The following is a 21,548-nucleotide window of genomic DNA, read 5'->3' as shown; positions in this document are numbered from 1 at the left end:
AAGAATAATTAGCTGTGCATGGGTGTGGGTCTCAATCAGAGGGCACAAGGGATTCATATTTATTAATCCTCTTGTACCAGGCAATTTTATCTTTCTGGTAGAAAAGTTCTAGGACTTTCAATGGCTCTCCTAAAAATATCTCACAAGAATCTCAAGGATTCTTCTTAGCCTTTTGAAACTGCTCTGGAAGAGGCAGTCTGCTTTCTAGTTTGAGTACAAGAGCCAGAACAGTAGCTTCTAAAGTTAACTTTGCAGTATCAATGATCTGTTTTTGGCATTTTGCTGATTTTTAGTTGTTTTTTTGGGGGGGCTGTTTTGTTTTGTTTTGGGTTGGTTTTTTTTTTTTTTTTTTACATCTTGATTTGCTTGTTTAAACCACGAGAGCAGCTTAGCTTGAGCCTTTCTATATCTGTGGCAAACAGCAAGGACATCATCCCTGTAACAGCATTTTGCAAGTAAGAAGTTGGTTATTGAGCAGGAAAAAAAATAATTTGTTATTCAAAGCTGTAACAACTTTAAAATTGATTGGTGAGTCATCTCATGTAAAGCTCTGTCGAGGATCGCAACCTAGTTTTTGATGAGGTGGCCAGTTGATTTCTGAATTTATAGTTTTCTCAGTTTTTTGGAAAGCAACCTTAGCTTTCTCTATTATTAGTGGCTACACTGGCCCATTTTGATTTCATTTCTAGAGACATAGTTTTTGTAGTAAGGAGGCTGTAATCCCTGTCAGGGATTATCTGGCAAACTATAAGCATCTGCTCTCAGCTTGTTTCCTCAGTGGACAGGGCCATTTAGACCTTGTGGCTATAAAGGTGTGCTGGTTTTTGGAAAGAAGGGCTGTAAACACTAGTGCAGATGGTCTGATGGTCTTAGGGAGCTTTTTAAGACTCTCAGCTCCAGCATTTAAAAATTTAGTTTGAAACCTGGAAAAATTCCTAGAAGGTTCCAGTAGCCAGTCATTATTGAATTGTCTTATGTCCCTTTTGGCATTAAACTGAAGCAATGGTGGATCAAGAATTTGAAATACGGGCATAGCATTTCACATGGATAAGGCTGAAATTCAGTCTCACAGACATCTGTATGTCTCTTGTTCATTTGTTTATTTTGGAGCTGATCATAATTTATGAGTTGACATAACGGAAAGATTTCTTTGAAAATAAGAGACAAAACGTGGATTTTTAAACAGAGATTTGCAAATGTTTCCCATTCTTATTAATTTTGAAAACAATCGAGCTCCCAGTTCCCTTCAGATTCTTTGAGAAGCTGCCTCCACTGTGACAATTTTAGACCATTCCTATATAATATTTGGGCCATCTGCATTTTAACTGTCTTGTCTAAATATTCCATTCACCTGCTCTTAGAGAAAGTTTTAGCCTTTTTCAATGGACATGTGCATGAAGCAGCTTACACTGAGTTTTTAATAAGAAATGTAGAAGACTCAGTGGTATGATGAGCTTGAAGTTCAGGAGTCAATTTGGTAAACAGTTCAGATTTCATTGTTCTATAAGATGGAATTACTTCCTTGTGTGTAAATAAAATCACTTCTTCCCCCATATAGGAAAGGATGATGGAAATGTTGTAGTGACAGACAGAGTGGTTCTCTGCCCCCTTTGGTAGCAGATGGCTTTTGCTGTCAGTGCCCAGGTTGCAGGTCCAGTGACCTGAGTGTTTTTTGAACATGAACATGGTGAACAAGAAGGTTGAAAGTTCCCAGAGGCCGAAAACCTGCAAACAGAGCTGTTGTGAGTAATACGTCTAGATTTGGTCTCATGTTGTCCACACTCAAGCACACAGCAAAACCTCAGTTGATTTGAGCCAGAAGCAGACCAACACACAGAGCTGTGATATCTGAATCAACTGTTTAGATGGACAAATGTACAGAAATCTCCTTATCCATATATTCTCTGACATATTTTCCAGAGTAGGATCCTGCTCAAGGGTGCTAGACCCTCAGGCTGAAACCAAGGCTCAATTTCTCAATTCTGGTTTCAAGTGATTGACAGTGAATCATGTAATGGACTGGCCAAGTCCTGTCATCATGTGCCACTTGGTGGGCACATGTCCACATTGTTTACAAGATTCATACATTTGCAACAGGTGAGAGCATTGTTTCCCTCTTTCATGTCACATTAAAATGACATTGTTCACACATTAAGAGCTATTAAACTCTTGCAGGTAAGGGAAGTTACAGAGCCATTCTTCAATCCACTTTTATTCAGCAGATTAGAGAAGGGAAGATTCCATTTTCCAAACTTGCTGATGCAGAACGTGTTGCGTATTTGTGTTTGAGGGAGAGTGACCTGTGAGAGTACAAACACACAAAGAGTGATGTGGTCAGACTGGTGCTGCAAATGAGCAGGTTGCATTAGGTGCTGGAAGGGAGTCATGGTCAATAGGAGTGCTGTCTGCACTATTTATCAGAGGAAGAAATGTGGTTTATGCAGCTCGGTGCCACTGAGGTAAAATAATACAAGTTAAATTACATAATCATAGAGTGGTTTGACATAGATCTGTTGGAGCAGGTCTAGAGGAGGGCCATGAAGGTGATCAGAAGGCTGGAGCATCTCTCCTTGGAGGAAAGGCTGAGAGAGCTGGAGTTGTTCAGCCTGGAGAAGGCTCTAGGGACACCTATCTGGGGCTTTCCAGTAGTTAAAGGAAGCTTGTAAAAAAGAGGGAGAATAACTTTTTACATGGGCATGTAGTGCTAGGACAAGGTGCAGGGTGGTTTTAAACACTGCATCTCTCTGCCAGGTGGCACTTACACTCCCTCCTGAGGTGGGGACACTGAGGAAAAATAAAGATAAGTAAAACAGCAAAGCAAGAGATGGAAGGGATGTGCCCTGGTCTCAGAGATTAGCATCCTTGCATGGCTTTAGGGATTCTGTCTAAGATTCTGCCTTTCTCTAAGTGCTGGTTATACATTTAAGAACTGGTACATAGACATGATTATGTGCATATATTCATGGTCATGGACAAGGGTGGCTATAATTCAGTTTCCTGGTTCTCTCCCTTCTCTGCCACATGAGCATCTTCATCACTGTGCTGCAGAATTGTGCCACCTCTGCAGACCAGAGGGATGTGAAGTCATGAGACTCAGCATGAGAGAAATCGCTACGGCCATGTATTTTGTGGGAGATAGCTGAACTTCAGGCTCCTGGGCGTTGTGACAACTCTGCCTGCTGGAGCCTGTCAAAAAACAAGGCACTTATGGTATTTAGAAACCTTCAGGAACAGAGAGCAGCTGAACAAGAATTTGCTGATCTGAACATGTGTGCTTCATTCTGACAATGCACCATTTATTACCTAAGTCTTTTTAATACCTCCATCTTTCTGCTCAATATTGAGGAGAGATAGGAGAATATTTATGAGTAAACTGCAGGAATAAGCATACCATACCAACAGGTTGCAAAATTAGAATAGAATCACTTAACATGTTGTGCTCCCTGAGTTAGGGATAAAGTAGTTACCTAATTGATTCCTTTCCAACCAATGCAAGAACATTAATCACATCTAATGATACAATTTCAGCCTGTATAGACACATTCTGGCTCCTGTCCAGTTACTGAAAATCTTAACCATGTCATAACCCCATTTTGATTATCTGTTGCTTGGAGAATCAGCTTCAGACCTCTCAAAGCCACAAAAGAAGCATGAGCAAACACTGTCAGGCACTGCCTTTATTCTAAAAGCACTTTAAGAACTGTGATGGAGATCTCCATCTCTATTGGATACATCCTTTCTCCTGAAGCAGGTGTCTTCTTTAGCTACTGCTTCTGACTGGAGCTCTCTGCTAGTCCTGAGGCAAGGAGATGGTACTACTTCTGTCAAGTCCCTATGGCAACAAAAGCCATTGACTTGGGAAGAAGAGTCACTGCTTGAGTGCTTGCAGGAGGGGCAGTGAGCTGTTAGAGACCCATGTTTATGGCTGATTAACAAAATGTTTGGTAAGGCAGCATGGCATTAAGGAGTTAATCATAATCGAGGCAGAGATTAATATCTATTTGTAGCAACTCCAGGCAGCTTAATTTGCTTCCACTGGCTTTGTGACAGAGTGAATCCCCCAGCTGAAACCATTGAAGCCTGCTCCACCCAAACTGGGGTGGTTTCAGACAGAAAGCACCTGTCAATCTGCCCGTCCTGCCTTGCTGCATGCACAGAAAGCAGAAAACATGTACAGCTCTCCAACTCCTAAGCTACTCTGCACTGAGGCAGTTACCCATGATTATATCCTTGGCGGAAGCTGATGTCTCCTGAAATTGGTTCGGCAGGTTCACAGGTTGGAGAAAAGATAAAGCGGCTCCGTGATTTGAGAGTAGTTTCTGCCTCCCTTTGTTGGAGCCATATTCACAGCATGGTGCCTCGCCCCTGTGCAGGAGGAAGAACAAGTTCAAAGGGATTTGTACAGAGTTGCAACTCCACACTGAAATACTCTTTCCTCATCTCGCTTTTCTGCCAGTCACACTCAATTGCCCTAATTCTGGAGTTAGGCCAGACTCGGGAAAGGAACAAGGTGGCCTGGGTTTGGCAGTAGGGATTAATTTTGTACCTGCACATCTCTTTGGAAAAGATTTACATAAGTGTGTCCACTGTAGCAGCTCTCTTTCAAAGGGAATCCAGTGTCACCAATTTGTACAGGAATTTGTTTCTCATCTCTTCACACTGCAGGTTATAATAAAGGAGCTGATTTACAGCATACCACAGCAGTGGGAGAAGTGGGAAAGTACCTATATGTTGCATTAGAAGCAACAAAGGTGGTTGAACCTGCAGGGGAGCTTCCAGTACATTGGATAAAGTAACCCAGATTGGAATTTGACAAAAAACCCAGATTATTTCCTTTGCCTGAAGAAATATATGATGGTGACCCTAAGGGCTTACACTGCATGAAAAGCTGTGATCTTCCAAATATGGTTAAATCAGTCAGTCACCAAATTAATTTGAATCACTTTTCTCATGCAAGGCCTTGTCTGCTTTAAGAGACAGTGTCCTTGACAGACTTAATTCTGATTATTATGTTTGTTAGAGAAATAATTACTGCAGGCTCCCAGCTCAGAGTCCTTGACATTAGTTCTGATACAAAAGTGCAGAGAATATTTATGAGCAAACTGTAGGCATAAACATACTGAAGGGTTGTGAACTTATGTGATAGTGTCAAGCTCACAGTGACTCCAAGTTATCACAGTGAGGCACTTAAATGGTGAGCTGCTCTTTGAAGGTGTCACAGACTGCAGCAAGTGCCACTTTCAGCTTTTGTGGAATAGTTACTCAATTCTGAGTGATACCATGGAGAGATTTGCCATGCAAAATGATGTGCCTTTTTTAATGTAACATCATAGAATGGTTTGGATTGGAAAGGACATTAAAGATCATCCAGTTCCAATCACCCTGCCATGGGCAGGGGCACTTTCCACTAGACCAGATTGCTCAAAGCCCCATCCAACCTGGCCTTGGACACTTCTGGGAATGGGGCATCCACAACTCTGAGAAAATTGTGCCAGTGCCTCATCACCCTCAAAGGAATTTCTTCCTTAGATCTTACCTAAACCTACTTTCAGTTTGAAGCCACTCCCCTCTGTCAATTCCCCATGCCCTTGTAAAAGTCCCTATCTCTATTGTATGTCCCCTTTAGGTACTGCAACGATGCTATAAGGTCTCCCCAGAGCCTTCTCTTTCTTCTCTTGGCTGAACAACCCCATCCCTCTTACCGTGTCTTCACAGAAGAGAGGCTCCATTTCTCTGATCTTCTTTGTGGCCCTTCTCTGAACTCACTCCAACAGGTCCATGGCTGCCTTATGTGGGGGGCTCCAGAGCTGGATGCAGTACTCCAGGTGGGGGGTGGAGTAGAGGGGAAGAATCCTCTCCCTGGCCTTGCTGCTTTTGACACAGTCCAGGACATGTTTGGCTTTCTGGGCTGCAAGTGCACATTGCCAGGTCATGTGAAGCTTTTCATTCACCAACACCCCCAAGTCCTCCTCAGGGCTGCCCTCAACCCATTTTTCACCCAGCCTGTACTTGTGCTTAGGACTGCCCTGAGCCACAAGCAGGGCCTTGTTGAACGTCATGAGGTTCACACGTCAAGCCAAGTAAGGTCCCTCTAGAATGGCTGCTCTTTCATACCTGCTCATTTTTAGATTACAAAGTAATGTTTCCTTTGGCCAGTGCTAGGAGAATCGGCAAACCTTTACAGGCGGACACATGAAAGCTGCCATGCAGAAAGGAGGGCTGGGCTGGGCTGGGCTGGGCTGGGGAGGGCCTGTGAGAAAATGCTTCAGTGCCCCCGGGAAGGAGCAGCGGAAAAGAGGAAGAGGGAGAAGGAGACGGAGAGAGAGAGAGGGGGCAGTGCCTGCCTATCTCTGCCAGAGGACGGAGCAGCGTTTTCCTACAGGCAGCCAGCGCTGAGTGAAGCGATTCCCGGGCGGCCGCTGCCGGCTCGCTGCGCTTCCCCCGCCTCTTCCCACCGGGCCTGCCCGCCCGCGCCTCCGCCGCTGCCCGCGCCCGCCCCCTGCCGGTGTCCGGCGGCACAGCAGCCGCGGGGAGGCACCGGCAGGCCCGGGAGGGGCGGGGCAGGCCCGGGAGGGGCGGGGCAGGCCCGGGAGGGGCGGGGCAGGCTCGGGAGGGGCGGGGCAGTCCCGGGAGGGGCGGGGCAGGGCCGGGCCTCGCCAGCCGGGCCGCTCTCAGCACCGCGGCAGAGGCGGAACAAAGGTTGGCTGCTGCTTTTCCGCTTTGGGCAATCGGCCGTAGAAGAGCTGGTCGGAGGCTGGGCGTTTCCCACGGCCGAAGGGGAGCGGGCAGAGCTCTTCGCTTCCCTGTGCAGTGTTAAGGGCACGAAGGGCCGGGCGGGGAGGCTCCCGTGGCCGGGGCAGGAGCAGCTCCCACGGCCGCGGGACGGTGCGGGTGGGTGGCGCCGCTCCTTGGTGGCAGCCGCTGGGCTCCCGAGCGGCGGTCCTGGCTTCACTGCCCTCAGCTGCCTCCAAGAAGGGATTAGCAGCAGCCAGGCAACAGCCTGGAAACTGCCTTGTCCGCCTGATTGCCACATACTACTCATAGGAAAATTGGAACGGGGTCCCAGAAGTACCTTGGACTTAAAGCTAGGTCTTCCCCAGATGGGGACAGACATGTGGATTGGTGACCTCTCCCAAGGGATGAGGAAGATGCTGTAGATGACCCCTGTCACTACTTTGAGCTGTAGCTTTTTTCAGGAGCTGAGGACACACACAAGAGACCTGTGGGGTCAGTGCCCAGCCAGCCCTATAATACTTGAAAGCTCAGTGACACTAAATAGCACAAAAATAAAAGAACTTTCAACAGGAAGGCCCTGAACCCTTCTTTCTCACTGGAAATCTTGATGTGAAGATCACACTGTATCAGTACTGTGTTCTTAGGATTATAGGATGTTCTCAGCTCAGTACAATTTGTGACTGTTTATTTCCCATTGCAGGAATATTATTCACACTCATTCGCAGTCTGATAAAAGGCTGACAGTGAAGCATGGCTGATGTGATGCAGGAGGTTAAACCAGGGAACTGGAATGCTTCCTCTAACCCTAGATGTCTACTTTCAAACCATATAATCCATATGTATAAATCCATATGTATAAATCCATATATTCTCTTATGTTAATAACACGTGGCTGAAAGGGCTTTTGTCCTGCTGATGTGTCTATAATCTGCTAAAAAAGGATTTGGCTCATTAGTATGCATCCATATTAAAATGTTGGTTGGTTTCTCTAGACAGATTGCCACACAAGGTAGAGCAAACTACACTGGCATGAGAATACACACATAGCTGCTACAGGTTATTCTGTTTAATTTTATTTTTGACACTTTTACATCTGCAGTGCATGTCCCTGGTTAAAGCAAACAGCATTAAGAGATGGAGTGGGGAGTCCTGCCTCCTTCACACATTGCACTGAAGTGCTATAGCTTTGTGGGGTCCCTAAATAGGTCCTCCAGCACATAGGCAATGGAGCACTGGGGGGCCTATGGTTGGGCGTAAGTGACCACAACTGCTGTTCCTTTTGTCTGGCTAAAATACACCCATTCCTCGAGCTGCTATCTGTTACCGTGTGCTCGGGCTATACTTTCCTCCCTTTCGGGGACCCCTGTGACTGGAATCAGATAAACAGGGTCCCTTCCTTCCTGCTCCCCTGGGGCTGGCGGAGAGCCAGAAAGCCCTCCCTGTCCAGAGCCTAGATAAGGCCATGACCCTTCCTGTTCGCTCTCTCTTTCCCCCTCCATCTCATGAGTTAAACAAGCTTGGAGAACCACATCGGGAATTGGAGCCTCTTTTGTATCTGTGCCCATCTCCTGACGTGCCTTCCCTCAAGACCCCGCATATCTGGACTGGCCTGGTGATTCAGGGGGCTGAGAGGGTAGGCTCGTCAGCAATCCTCTGCATGGTGCATGGGCATGATTTGATTGTTGTCACACATTTCTGCAGTTTCTTATACAGCTCCTTTTCATTATTTCATTATTTGACTGTTAGCTAAATAGTAAGTGTTCCCACATAGCCTGCTTAGGATGTATGAAGCAATTTATATAAAATAAAGCTGTTAAATACTTGTGTTCTTTTTTATTTCAGTTTTTGTGCATTTCTTTAAGACTCTTAAGTCAACATTTCTCTTAACCAAAGTGGAAATGCTAAAATAGCCTAAGATTTTTTAAAAAATAAGTAACAAAGTATTTTATTTAGGAAATGAACTTATTACATGCAAAAGAAAAGCATCAAAAGTATACCAAGATGCTAAGTGTTTGTGTATGGGGTTTTTATAGCTATGTATTCACATAAATACTGAATTAATACAAGGAGCAATAGAACTGTTGCCATTTCTGTCAGGCATTACCCATTTGGTATTGATGGGCCTTACTATGGCTTTTTTTTTTTTTTTTAGAAACTCTGGCAATAGCCACAAGTTGAGATGGTTATGTCCCTAAGAGGGCCAAGACTTCCAGGGTAACTCTATGTGAGGTACAAGGAAGGAAATTTTCATTCTCTTGATCTTCTGTAAGCACTGGTCTCTTTTGAAAACTAAGCAAGACATAGCCACTAGATGTCTGTATTCAGCAACAAAAGGCCACACGTGCCTTCTTATTCTGCTATAAGCTGTAATAAAAATGCAGTACCATTTTCATAAAATCACTTGGTCTTTTCATAGTAAAATTAATGTGGACAGGCCAAAGAGGCAGGACAACCCACCCTGAAGAAGTTCTTCACAGAACCAGCTTGAGCAGGACCCCTTGGACAGCGTGGAGCTTGAGCATGTAGGTTCTGGGCTGTCCCCTAGTGCTGGACTCAGCCTGATCCTAACAGAGGCCAAGGATGACATTTCCTGCCAGAACTATGGGGAGACACCCCTGACTCAGTTTGAGATGCTGCTAGAAATGCCAGATATGGAGCACTGGTCTGTCAGTGGCTGTGCCAGCCATACTTCTGGGTGGCAGAGGAAGGGTAATGCAAAAGTACAACATCTCTGCCCCTTCCCACAAAGGAGAAGTCCTTGGATGCCAAAAGAAGGCTTTGGTGGGTTAATCTTGGCTAACAGCCAAATACTCACCCAGCTGCTCACTCCCTCCTCCCTCCCCTCCTTCTCCTATAGGACACAGGGAGAAGAAAATAGGATGAGAAAGATCATGGGCCAGGATAAAGACAGGGACAGTGCTTGCTAATTGCTGTTATGGGCAAAACAGACTACTTAAGGGAAAATCAACTTAATTTATTGCCAACTAAAATAGTGAAAATAAAAAGAAAAATATTAAAACAACACCCTTCCTCTCCACTTCTCCAGTCTCAACTTAACTCCCTCAATCTGTACTCTTCCACCCACTTCAAATGGTGTAGAGTGGGATAGGGGTGGATATGATCAGTACAGAGTGGTTTCTCTCTGCTAATCCTTCCTCCTCACACTTCCTCTGCTCCTCTGATTTGCCCATGAACTGCAGTTGCTGTCAGGAAAAATCTGCTTTGATGTGTGCTCTCTACAAGATGCAGTCCTTCAGAAATATTCATGTGCTCTAATGTGCATCCCTCATGTTCCCTCCCATGCTGCTTCTCCCTCATTTTTGCCTCCTCCTTAGTCTCTACTCCCTTTGAAATCATGGAAGAGTAATACCTAGTGTGTCTACTTGGTGTTGAACCTTCTGTCAATGATCAGCTGTGAAGAGCCTGCCCTTGGGTGCACTGGGAAGGGCTCACGACATTTCTACAGCCATGGGAGCAGTCTGAGCACATCTGGAATTTCTTCAGTGCCTCTGAGAGGCTGTGTAGAAGTGGTACTCTCCCCTGTGTGAAAATGTTGATCCATTCCATAGGGGAAATATAACACTCAGAGTAAGAAACATTGCATATTAATAATTGTCTTGGTTCTATTACAATTTAAAAATCAAATTCTTATGTTAAAAATTTTAGAGAAGGCAAATTAAAAATCATTAAGAGGGGCTGAAGAATTTCTTTCACAAAAGATTTTGAAAATTTTGAAACCTGAATATTAAACTTGTCACCAAAGAACTCTAGATAAATGATAAAAATTCAGCAGAAGAAATCTAAGCCTGCAATTACTGTAGCTCAGACTCACACAGAAATTTCACTTTAACAAAAATCTGTAGTTTCAGTGTTGTTTTAAATGAGAATTTTAAGCAGATAATCTGATTATGTAATAAGTTTCTCACTTTCTGTTAAATAGTATTTTGGCAGAACTGACTGGATATTGCAGATACTGCTTTGATAACATTGCTTCTTTTTAATTCTGAAGTGTTGTATCTGGTTTTTTTTTCAATCACTTTGGATGCAGTTTACTTTTCTAATGCATTTTCTTCCTGACTACCTGCTTTTTTAGAACTGTGATGATACTGTGATAGGCTGATTTTACAAAGCAGAATGCGGAAACCTGGCCTCACAGACAGACAAGAGGAAAATCTGTCATTGACTTCAGTATGGCAAGATTTTTCCATCTATGATCCTTTGACCTGTCTCATTCTTGGTCAAGCAACTAAATTACTTGTTTTAAGGATTTTTCTTTTTCCTTGTAAAACAGCTGTTTTATTTCTACATAGATTAGAAAAAGAAGAGTAATTTTTTTTTTTTAATGGAAAGTCTTTAACAATTACTTGTACATGTAAAATGTGAAAATTGTGGATTCATCTTAGGAAAGGAGCCAAAGTTCAAGCTTGTTCTGTCTGAGCTGAAGCAATGCTGCATCCCAGTTGCCAAGCATTAAGATGAATGCCCAGTGATAAAAATTTTTTCCTTCTGTATCTGTGTCTGATAAAATCTTTAAATTAGGTTCCTATTTCTTGACATGAAACAGTGAAATGTAAGCAGTCAGTACAGCTGTGGGTTAATCACTAGGGTTTTCTGGAAGAATAATGTGGACCACAAACCTTCTCTGCCCAGCAAGGCAGAGTTCCTGGGTGGGAACTCTGATGTGCACTGCCAGGATTAAGAAGAAAACACTGATGGAGAATGGCAGGCAGGCCAGGCAATAGCTACTGAAATAACTGACCCACAGACTGGTGTATCTTGTTGACCATGACAATTGTTTTCAAAATCTTTTCACAAATTCCCTGATGAAGACAACAGTGTTTCTTCTACACCTTTTCTCTGCTCCAGCAGTGAGATTTGAATCTACATTACTAGCTACAATATTCAAAATAAAACTACTGAGGTCAGCAGAATGTGTCTACAATGAGATTTATCTGAGGCTGAAATAGTTTAATCAAAGTTTTATCTTCATCTTAGTCTTTCAGAAAAAGAAGGCTCTTTTTCCAGAGTATATAATGTAAACTGGCAACTACAAATTTATTTACAGAAGTTAATTAAAATTGTGCAAAACTCTTTCAAACATTTCTTTGTCAATGTCATGCATTGATGTAAATCAGAATCAAGTTCAAAGTATGCAAATAAAATGTTACACAAGCATACTCTAGAGACTTTTCTTATGCTGAGTGGTGATTTATTTATTAACTTTTTGTCAATTTCTGTCAATTGCCGGTAAATGTCCAAAGTTCTGTCTGTTGTTTCTAATAACAGGAGCAAGACTCATGCAAATTTGGAGAAAACACAAAGTTGCAGCCTTCTAAAATGGGTAAATGATGGATTTCTTAACAGGCTGTCGTGCTAATCTTGCACCTCTGTATAGTCAGTCCTGGATGAAACTGCCCATTGTGATGCCAAATAGAAAGTGAGCTGAGATTATGAGCCTCCCTTTAGTGCTTGTCAGCTATGAGTCCGATTCATTCTATCTCCTTCTCTTATAGAAACATTGTACCTTCAAGAGGTGAGAGTGATTTTTGTTTGCTGCACCAGCACTAGAAGATGGGATGGGGTGTGCATATATAATATATATTTGTATAGAATATCTCAAACACCTGATCTAGTGTATGAAAATGTTATGCAGAGCAGTGTTGCTAGGAATGCTACTTAAAAAACACCAACAATTTTTAACAAAGGTTAAATGACTTGTCTAGCTTATATAGGAAAATTGTGGTAGATTTAAGAACTGCCACACATTCTCCCAAACTCACAAAATCATCTTATTCATAGACAGGCCTCTAGGAAGGATTCATCTAAATGCTATATTCCTTGGAAACTGAACTCCAATGTTTATTTCCTCTCTCTGTAAAATGAATGTGTTGTTTACCTTTTCCTTCTTTCTCTCTGTGGCTTAAAGGGGCTGCAGCAGCTTCTTGTGGGTACATATTGCTTGATCTGCATTCTTTTAACAGCTGTCATCAATACCTATAGCAACTGTTTATATGAAGTTATGATTATTTCATTAAAAATATGACACATAACCTCAAGGATGAACACGGACGAAAAAGCAAGCTGTCAGATACTGATTCACAAGGCTCAGGACTGCTCATCTGGAACTAAGGGTGCCACGAGGTCAAGTACTTCCCCTTACTCAACCACACACAATACCCCTTGCTGCTCTGTACTTGTAGTTTTAAGCATTTTCTATCTTTGGTATCAGATTGTTCCACCAACAATCAAGGTTTGAAGTGAAGAGGAAGCTTTTTTGGAAAGCTTGTGGTCTTAACCCAGGCATTGGCTTGCTTCTTGAAACTAGATTTTAAGGATGGCAGACTTCAAGCTGCAAGTAAAGCCAGGTCAGTTCTGTATGGTTTTCTGTAAGGTGGTGAAGCTGACACCTTCCTAAGGAAAAAGATGTCAAGTTGTAAAACTGCAGGCAGAGAGGCAGAGTGTAGCTGTGGGGTTTTCTAGGGCCTTCTTTATGGAAGAACTGAAGTGTATTGACAAGCAACATCTTATCTGGCTTGTCCATTGGGACAGTAACTGTATTAGTGGCCCTTTGGGTCACTTCCTGAAATTTGCATGAAATTTAAGAAGAGATTCCTCTCTGGTCTTCTCCTTTTATTGTTTTAATCAATGAATGAGGATGCTTAGGTAAATGTGCCTTCCTCTGCTGTGCTGGTAACCCAGCCCTCAGAGTGATGGATTTGAACCTGAGGACTTCAAATTGACTCTGCTCACAGGGAAAGCTGTCACTGACTGTCTGCCTCCTTCAAGCTGACTACAGTGCAGTCCATAAATTAAGTGCTCAGGGAAGTATGGGCTATTTACCTGATTCACATCATCCCTCTGGGGAGGGATGATTCTGGGTAGAATTTCTCATGAAGCTCTAGCCCTAGCTAGCTAGCTAGCTCTAACTCTAGATCAAGCTGTAGCCCCCATTGCTGTATCTTGCTCATTGCTGTAGTATGTGAATATTTTATTGAACTCTGTAATGCATGATGGCTATTGAAGCCTGTGGTATTCTTCTCTGCTTTCAACAGACACTGGAAAGACATGGAGAACGTTATTGAAGAGGAAGGAAACATTTACAAATAGTAGCTATGTTACTTCTCAAGCCAAAAAAACTAACCAACAAAACAAACAAACAGAAAAAGGCAGTTAAATGTCAGGAAGTGGTTCTTAAGGGAATAATTCTCCCAAGGTCTTGTGCCATGTTCTTTTAGGCTTGACCATGTAAGCAGAGCACAGCAGCTCTTGAAAGACATGCGTGGGCCGCTGGCTCCATGGGGCATGTGCAAGCACACTGCACAGTCTGAGTGAAGAGGGAGAGAGGGCACCTGCGTGGCACTGGGGAGGGGATGCCTCAGAAAAGGTAGGTATAGAAAATGTCTGTAGAGGATTACAGACAACTAGACTGTTTCTCTTGGAAGTCTAGAAAATTTCTTCTTTCATTGTCCACTATGTAGCAAAGTTCCTTGTTTTTGTTATGATTAGAAATAAAACCTCATCTTGTGCCAGAGCAGCTGCAGTGCTGGTTGATCTGGCTAGCAAGGGACAAGGTGAAGTGCTACACTCACATCACGTTCTCTGAAACACAGACAGTGCAGTGGAACAGTGTGAGAGTCAGCCCTGCCGTACCCAGTTGAGATGGAGCCCCTTCTGTCTGTCCGGTGTGGGGCAAGGGAATGGATGCAGCTCATCTGGGGCCTGCCGTTCCGGGGGCCTTTGCATGGCTCTTCCCAGAAGATGAGCATGCCTTCGGCCCTTTCCACTGAAAACAACTGCAGGGGAAAAGTGCAAGTGGCTCAGCACAAAGGAAAAGATCGGGTGTGCTCCCAAGTGCATGGTGAAAAAAAGATACAGCTGGGTAGGCTGCTAATCACTTGGTGGAAACATTTCCTAATTATGCAACAGGCAGCCTTAAATAACCTCCTAGAACAAAGGCAAACGCTTCTTCCCTTTTGATACCACACCTTCTTAAAGAGGGAGAGAAGCACTGAGATGTAGCAGAGGCAGGCAGCCACTGTGAAGTGCTGTGGGCCTCCCCGAGCAGCTGTGGAGCGCGGGGCGCGCCGGCAAGGACTGATGCTGGAAAGCCGGGCTGGGCCGGGGCTGGCTGGGGCTGGTCACGGCGCAAAGGGCTCCTTTGCGGAGGGGAGGGTGAAATGCGACAAGTGGGCAGGCCAGCTGCTGGCCAAGCAGGCAGGAGAAGGCTGTGACAAGCAGGGGGAGGCAAAAAAAAAAAAAAAAAAAAAAAAAAAAAAAAAAAAAAAAAAAAAAAAAAAAAAAAATTAAAAGAGGAACTAGGAAGGAGAATCTGCCCACTAGGGAACTTATTTTAGTTGCCAGTGTGACAGCTCTCACTGCACGATGGCAGCTGTGCCAACCACGGGCACTGCCCTGATGCCTGAGCTGGCTCAGCGTTCTGAGCACACCCAGCCTCTGCCATTGGAAAGCACCGTCCCAGAGACATGGAGATGTCAGAGCAGACAGGAAACCATGCTCACAGCAAAGCTCTGGAGGTCCACCAGCCCCTGGAAGACAGTGGAGCAGTGGGAACTGAAGGCATCGTTTGAGGACATTGGATGAGTGTGCAGGATGTGCTGCTCCAGTCAAAGGCCTGCTTCCCATCTGACATCTTCTGGCCACAATCACTTTTGAAATGTACGAAAGTACCTGTGACATTTTGAAAAAATATGACAATATTTTCATGTTGCTTGGAGAGATGTGGCTGGAGATAAGAGAGTGTCTAAAACAACTCATCATAAACTGAAATAAAGAATAACTGAGACTTATGTAATGAGTGTTTCCACCTAAGGTACATAGAAAAGTACCTAGATAAAGTGTCTGAGGATCTAGAACTATTTTCACAGGGGAAAAGAAGAACTTGCATGAACCATTATATACTTCCAATTTAGATTTTCAGTAGAGAGGTTTTAAGGAGGAAAGATTCCATCTAAATTTTGCAGAATTTGTTTTTAAAACATCCATCTTTGGAAATCCTAGACTTTAGACAAAAAAAGCAAAGTGACAGAATAAACCACTCAGTCTAGCAAAAAGCTGCATGATCTACTAAACCCTGTCTTGTGATGACAAACCACATGAAATCTGTGCAGATAAGCCATCACCAGTGGCTAATTTCCCCTGTGTCTTAATGAGAAGAGGTGGGGAGAATATGCGTAATTAATACCCAGGGGAAAAGCAGGGAACATATGGTGAAGCAATCCCCCATTACACTCAAGTGGGTATTGAACAAATGAAATAAAATATACTTTTGTAGCAATATTCCTCTGGAGAGGGTCCAAGCAAAGTAGCAGGGGAGCTGTGATGTGGCCTGGTGGAACATCATCCCACCAATTGCTTCATGCCTGGAGGGGCAGAGGAGGTGGGACAGGGGGAGATCTGCTGAGAGGAGCCCATGCACTGCAATGCTGATAAGCATGAAGGCAGACTCATACAGTCTGGGTGAGTATTTAAGGGTAAATTTTTAAATGAAGTGTTTCACATGGTCTTTGTGAAAGCTAGAAGTAGGAGGACTAAAGTGAATGTTTGAAGGCTGGAAAAAAATCACCTGCAAGAGAAATTTCTGGATGTGGTGTGACTTATCTTTTCCTGTTTCTCACTGTTGTTCAGTGAGAAGATGGCTTTGTAATTGCAGTTATTATCTTTACGTGATAAACTTAGTTCTGGTGACAAGATAAAGTGTTGTAAGCAAGACCTCATTTTCCTGTTACTAGTTTTTTTGGTTAAGTAACTTATGTTAGTTATGGAGGAAGGCAAGGTACAATGCAAATATACCCTGTCCTCTTATCCAGCCTCTCAGTAATATTGTATTGTGCTAGGTAAGGACTTAAGGCTTTGACATTATATACAATGATATTGGAAAAAGCTTATGTTGCTTTGACAGAAATAACTTTATAATGATAATCTGCAGTCTGAAAAAACTCCAAAAAACAACAAAGAAACAAAACTGTCTGCTTTCTCTTTCTTCACCCTGAACAGAAGTTTTCAGGAAAAATTACTTCTGCAAAATGTTGCCTCTTAAATTTGTAATTACAGTTCCCTTGAAATTTCAAAGCCTAGAATTATTTAGGGCACAGATACCCAGGTTCATTTGCTGTGAGCAAGGCTAAGAACAGCTCTGCACCTTGATCTGCCCCAAGTGACTGGTGCAGTGTAAATGTGTCCATCCACACTCATGCCTCCAGCTCTCTAGAGAATCTTTCAGAAGAGAGATGAATGGATGAACTAGACTTTAATGGCAATAAAGTTTGTCTATTTGTGGTGACTGGGGTGATGTCAGTGTTAGAAACTAAGATCTAACTCATGCTTCACTGCACATTTTGGATTGGGGTCAATGGCTGGGTTGGGCAGGAGAAATATTGCTGAGGTGTTCCTTCCTCCCATGCTGGAAACACACTTGTTTGGGGACTTCTTGAGACACATGCTTTCAAAATTCACAGAAAATGTGACAAAACATTGACAAAGAGATGTGACAAAGAGATTTCAAGAGGTTTTGCCATATACCTTAAAGACCCTGGGCTGTTATTTTGTGTGGTATGGGGGGAACTGATGGAGGCTGCATTATGCTTGGGGTGAAAATAGGATTCAATGAGCTGACTTTCCCAGTTTTCCATACTGCTTTGAACCCAAGGGGAGTGCTCTGGCCTTTGCATTCAGGGATCACTCAGGGTATTGCTGGACAGGTATGGATGCCCTGACTTGCCTGAGTACCCTGCCAGGAAATGCCTCAGCTTACAAACACGGGGACTTCAGAGTAAAGTGGCAGTGCTGGTGCTTGCTGGCATACAAAGTGCATGGAGATGAGGAAAAAATTGGAAGTCCTGCCAAAGGTGAGGTGGCCAGGTGCCAGCTGCACAGAGGTGTGCTGTCCCCTCCCAGCACTATCACACTGCCCAAGCACCTGGACACTGGTGTGAACCCCTGGCTGGTTCACGCAGATTCTGCCCAGCAGTCTGCCCTGAGAGTCAACAGGTGCTGTTGTTGTAACTAACTCTTTATGCAGGCAGTATGGTAATCTCCTGTGGTCACAAGTGGGAAACCCCCTCTTTGCACACCACCTTGTAAAAGCACCACTCAGACTCTCTCCAGACAGAGCCTGCAAAGGGGAAAATTCCTCTTCAGACCTATCAGGCATGAATCTGATGCAGAAAAATGGTCCTGAGGTATCCTTAGTTCTTCAAGCTGCAACCTAAAGTCCTCAGAACTGAGAGTGACAGGGAACTCCAAAAGGATGTTTCTCTTGAGTTCAAGCCTTAACAGAGTTCCCTTGGATTATGTACAAAATAAGCTCCAACACCAGCTCACCACTGAGCGGGGCCAGGGTGTTTCTTTCCCAGAGAAAGAAATACCCCCTGTAGAATAAGGGTTTTTTAATTTCTCCTCTGGGGATAGGCTATCCTATGCTCTGTCCAGGTGAGCTGCCACATATCTCACCTGCTCTGTGGCAGCACCACGCCTGGGATCCTGCCAGAGGGACTGCTGATAGCACTCATGACATTTGAACACAGCCCAAATCTGGGCTGAGCTTGCAAAGAGGCTTGGTGCTGGACAGGGGGAACCTAGCAACCTGCCTCAGGATTCAGCAAACATAGACAAGTGTAGGTGTGGTCACGCTGAATTCTAGTCACCACAGAGCACCCCATAGCACAGAGGCTGATGCTAGCTGGTCTACTGAAAATTTGTTATTTTTTATTTCTTTTAATTAGAAAAAGAAAAATGTTTCATTTCTTCTTAAGCTTTTTTTTTACTCCTGCATATAAACTAATCCAAGAACTATTTAATTCTCACTTAAATGGCACTTTTGCTACTGATAGCAAATATACTTTAGGTTCTTTCACTTGTGTTTCTATTAAATCTTAATACAAATATTTTAATTTTTTTTTTAATTAATGCTGTCTTCTTGAAAATTTTCAGTGACCTGATGGAGGAAACCAACATCACGCTATTTGCTCCTATTGTGTTTGCAGTTCATTTAGCCCTAGTACAACACAGCAGTTGTGTAGAATTAAAAATCAAGAACATCACATTTTCCAGACTGAGGCACCAAAAAGTCCTTCCCTTGGCTGTGCTGGAGCAGCTCAGCAGAAGAGTTGCGTGGATGGTGCAGACATGTAGGAGTAGGGAACTTCTTGCACTGCCACATAATGCCAAAACTTGAACCCTAACCCAGCACCCTGTGTGTCACCCATTTGTTCTTTTGACATCTGACTTGTTTACAGCATGAATATATCTCTCCCACATAGAGGGATTGAAACTCCCTGAAGTCTTAACTTCAGATGCCAGGAGATAGGGTGGTTTACACCTTTTCCACAGAGGTAGGTAAAAAGTTTTACCTAGTATGAAACTTTCAAGGGTTTGACTTTGCTTATTTTTCTTGTGGATTAGATAGATACACTGGGAGTGCTAAACATTAATGACACTGGAAAGCCTTTATACAGTAGGTGATCTCCCTAGGTAAATTTTTGTCTGAAGTCAAAATGCCTTGCAGCTCAGAACTGAGCTAAAATGATTAGACCTTTTCAAAGGAATTCTGCTTTATCAGAACATGAACATTAGTAGAAGGAATACATTAGGAACATTTTGTATATCTTCCCAAATCTGAATTGTGCCCACATGGAGGGAAATCTAAAATTTATGAAGGATTTTTATAATCCAATTAATAGCAGTCATTATCCTTTGGAGATAATAAAATTCTAAGACTAGAGAGAGAAAATGTTCAGCAAACATCTTGGTTCTGTATATAATATTTCCCTTAAATAATAATGTAATGGAAATTATTGTTCATATGTGGTACAAGTAAATGACATCACTTCTTTTTTAACGCAACTTACACCCACAAGTCCTACAAGAGTTGCTTGAAGAAGAAGGAAAACAGCCAGTGTCATTCTATGTTAATTATTAGAAAAAAAATTTCTTTAATAAACCTGATTCAGTGCTTTGCTGATGTAAAGTTCTAGCCTGGTTGATAAAAGGAAATACATAGACTTCTGTGAGGTATTTGTATTGGTAATGTAGAATGTTTGGACAGGAAAATCTAGCAACTCTTGCTAGCAAAAAACCCCATGCCCATTAAACTAAGAACTGATACCCTGGCACAATTACTAATACATTGGCCATAAGAAATCTTTACCACATGACTTCTCTAGTTATTTTCTGCAGAGATCAGTGCCAGATTTAATCTCATTCTACATTTTCATTTCATCTCTGTCCAAGAAGAAAATATTAAGTCATTACTTAATATTTTTTGGTAAAAACCAAAGATCCCAAGAAACTGGGAAAACTAAGTATGGATGAGGAAGAGGAGTCAGTGTAAAATGGCTGGATTAGCAAACTAGACCCATTGAAACAAATGCACTTTAATACAGGAAAGTACAAAGTGGGGTATTACATCCTGAGAGCAACAAAGAGATTTGGGGGCACAGTGAACAAATAGCACAATATGAGCTCAGAGTTTTACAGGGGTAAAACTCTTTAGGGATGTCCTGGTAAGCTAACAGAAAAGATGTTTCTTGCCCCCGTATTTCTCATTGCTGAGATTTTTTTTCCATGCTTAGATTTAGTAATTCTAAAACTTTTTATTGGTTCTTCTCAGGTCTCACTAAAATCACAATTTTATTATGAATATTTTTCCACTACAAAGAGGGTGTTTATCCCTTGATTATGTCAGTAAGTCAATATAGTAACAGATGAAAGCCAGCTAGATTAACTTCTCACTTCACTTCCTTGTTCATGCCACAGTGGTTTATTCTCATCTCCCTTGATAACCTTGAAAACCTCAGAGTAAACAAGTGGGTCCTTTATTTGCCCCAGTTTATAACATTAATCACCGTGTAAGCCGGATACAAATTCCCTGGTACATCTCAACTGTATTATGATTCAAAGAAGCTGAACACTGATCTGCAGCCAGCTGCAAGTGATGTACAGAAAATTGTGACTCAGTACTTTTCCTTGTTGTTTGAAAAAAATTCAGATTTTTGTTTTGTCAGAAAAGAAACTGATAATGGAGCCAGCTAGGTGTTTGATGTAATTCCATTGTCTACAGAAGAAAATTAATGCATGTCAAGGATATATTTGTTTTGGCGACTGCCTTGCCATGAACACTTATTCCAAACAGCTCTGTCCTGATACATATCCATTTGGTCTGATTTTCTACACAAATGAGAACATGTTGGCCTTGAAATAGGAATTTTTTTTAGAATTGAAATAAATTTCTAGAACACTGTTAAAATAACCAAGGAAATGGTAATGAAGCAATGGTAATGATTGGTAATTCATTAATATTTAGGTGTTGTCCAGTCCTGAGACGTGTGTGGTTTCACATGCTCCATTTGGGCAAGTTTCATTTTGATTCCTCTATATCCCATGGAGTACCTGAAAGAAAACAAGACAAAGTGACTTCAGAAAAATGAAATGTCTCAAAAAAGTAAGACTCAGTTGATCCCAAAGTTATGGTATTGCTAGTGTGCAGTGAGTACATTCTCGATGCAGATAGAAATAATTATTGTTACTTACATATCATACCTTTCACCTCAGAATGCCAATGAATGTTTTAATCATCAGTTAATTTAATCTCTTAACTACTGAGGAGAGCTAAGTGCTATTTCTCCAATTTTATTTGGAACAAATATAATGAAAGAAGTGAGAAGTTAACTACCCAGAAACACAAGACATTTAAATGCCTAACACCCATTGATTTCAGGAACCACTCACTGTCATACATTTGGAGTGGCTCTGTCATTTGCCATCTAACTGATTAGTCAGGAATGTGTATTGCCTTC

General features: G+C 42.6%; 1 long non-coding RNA gene across 1 annotated transcript; it reads right to left on the bottom strand.

Annotated features, from left to right (window-relative positions):
* Positions 1-3,662: 3,662 nt before the first annotated feature.
* Positions 3,663-6,460, bottom strand: LOC128805258 (uncharacterized). The gene is made up of 2 exons (XR_008436341.1): positions 5,703-6,460; positions 3,663-4,365 (listed from the first exon to the last, which is right to left on the bottom strand). It is a non-coding gene; the product is annotated as an uncharacterized LOC128805258 (long non-coding RNA).
* Between the last annotated feature and the right edge of the window lie 15,088 nt (positions 6,461-21,548).

The sequence above is a fragment of the Vidua macroura genome, chromosome 3, assembly GCF_024509145.1.
Source record: "Vidua macroura isolate BioBank_ID:100142 chromosome 3, ASM2450914v1, whole genome shotgun sequence".
Taxonomy (NCBI): Eukaryota; Metazoa; Chordata; class Aves; order Passeriformes; family Viduidae; genus Vidua; species Vidua macroura.
The sequence above is the reverse complement of the archived record's forward strand: the minus strand, read 5'-3'. Positions and strand labels throughout refer to the sequence as shown.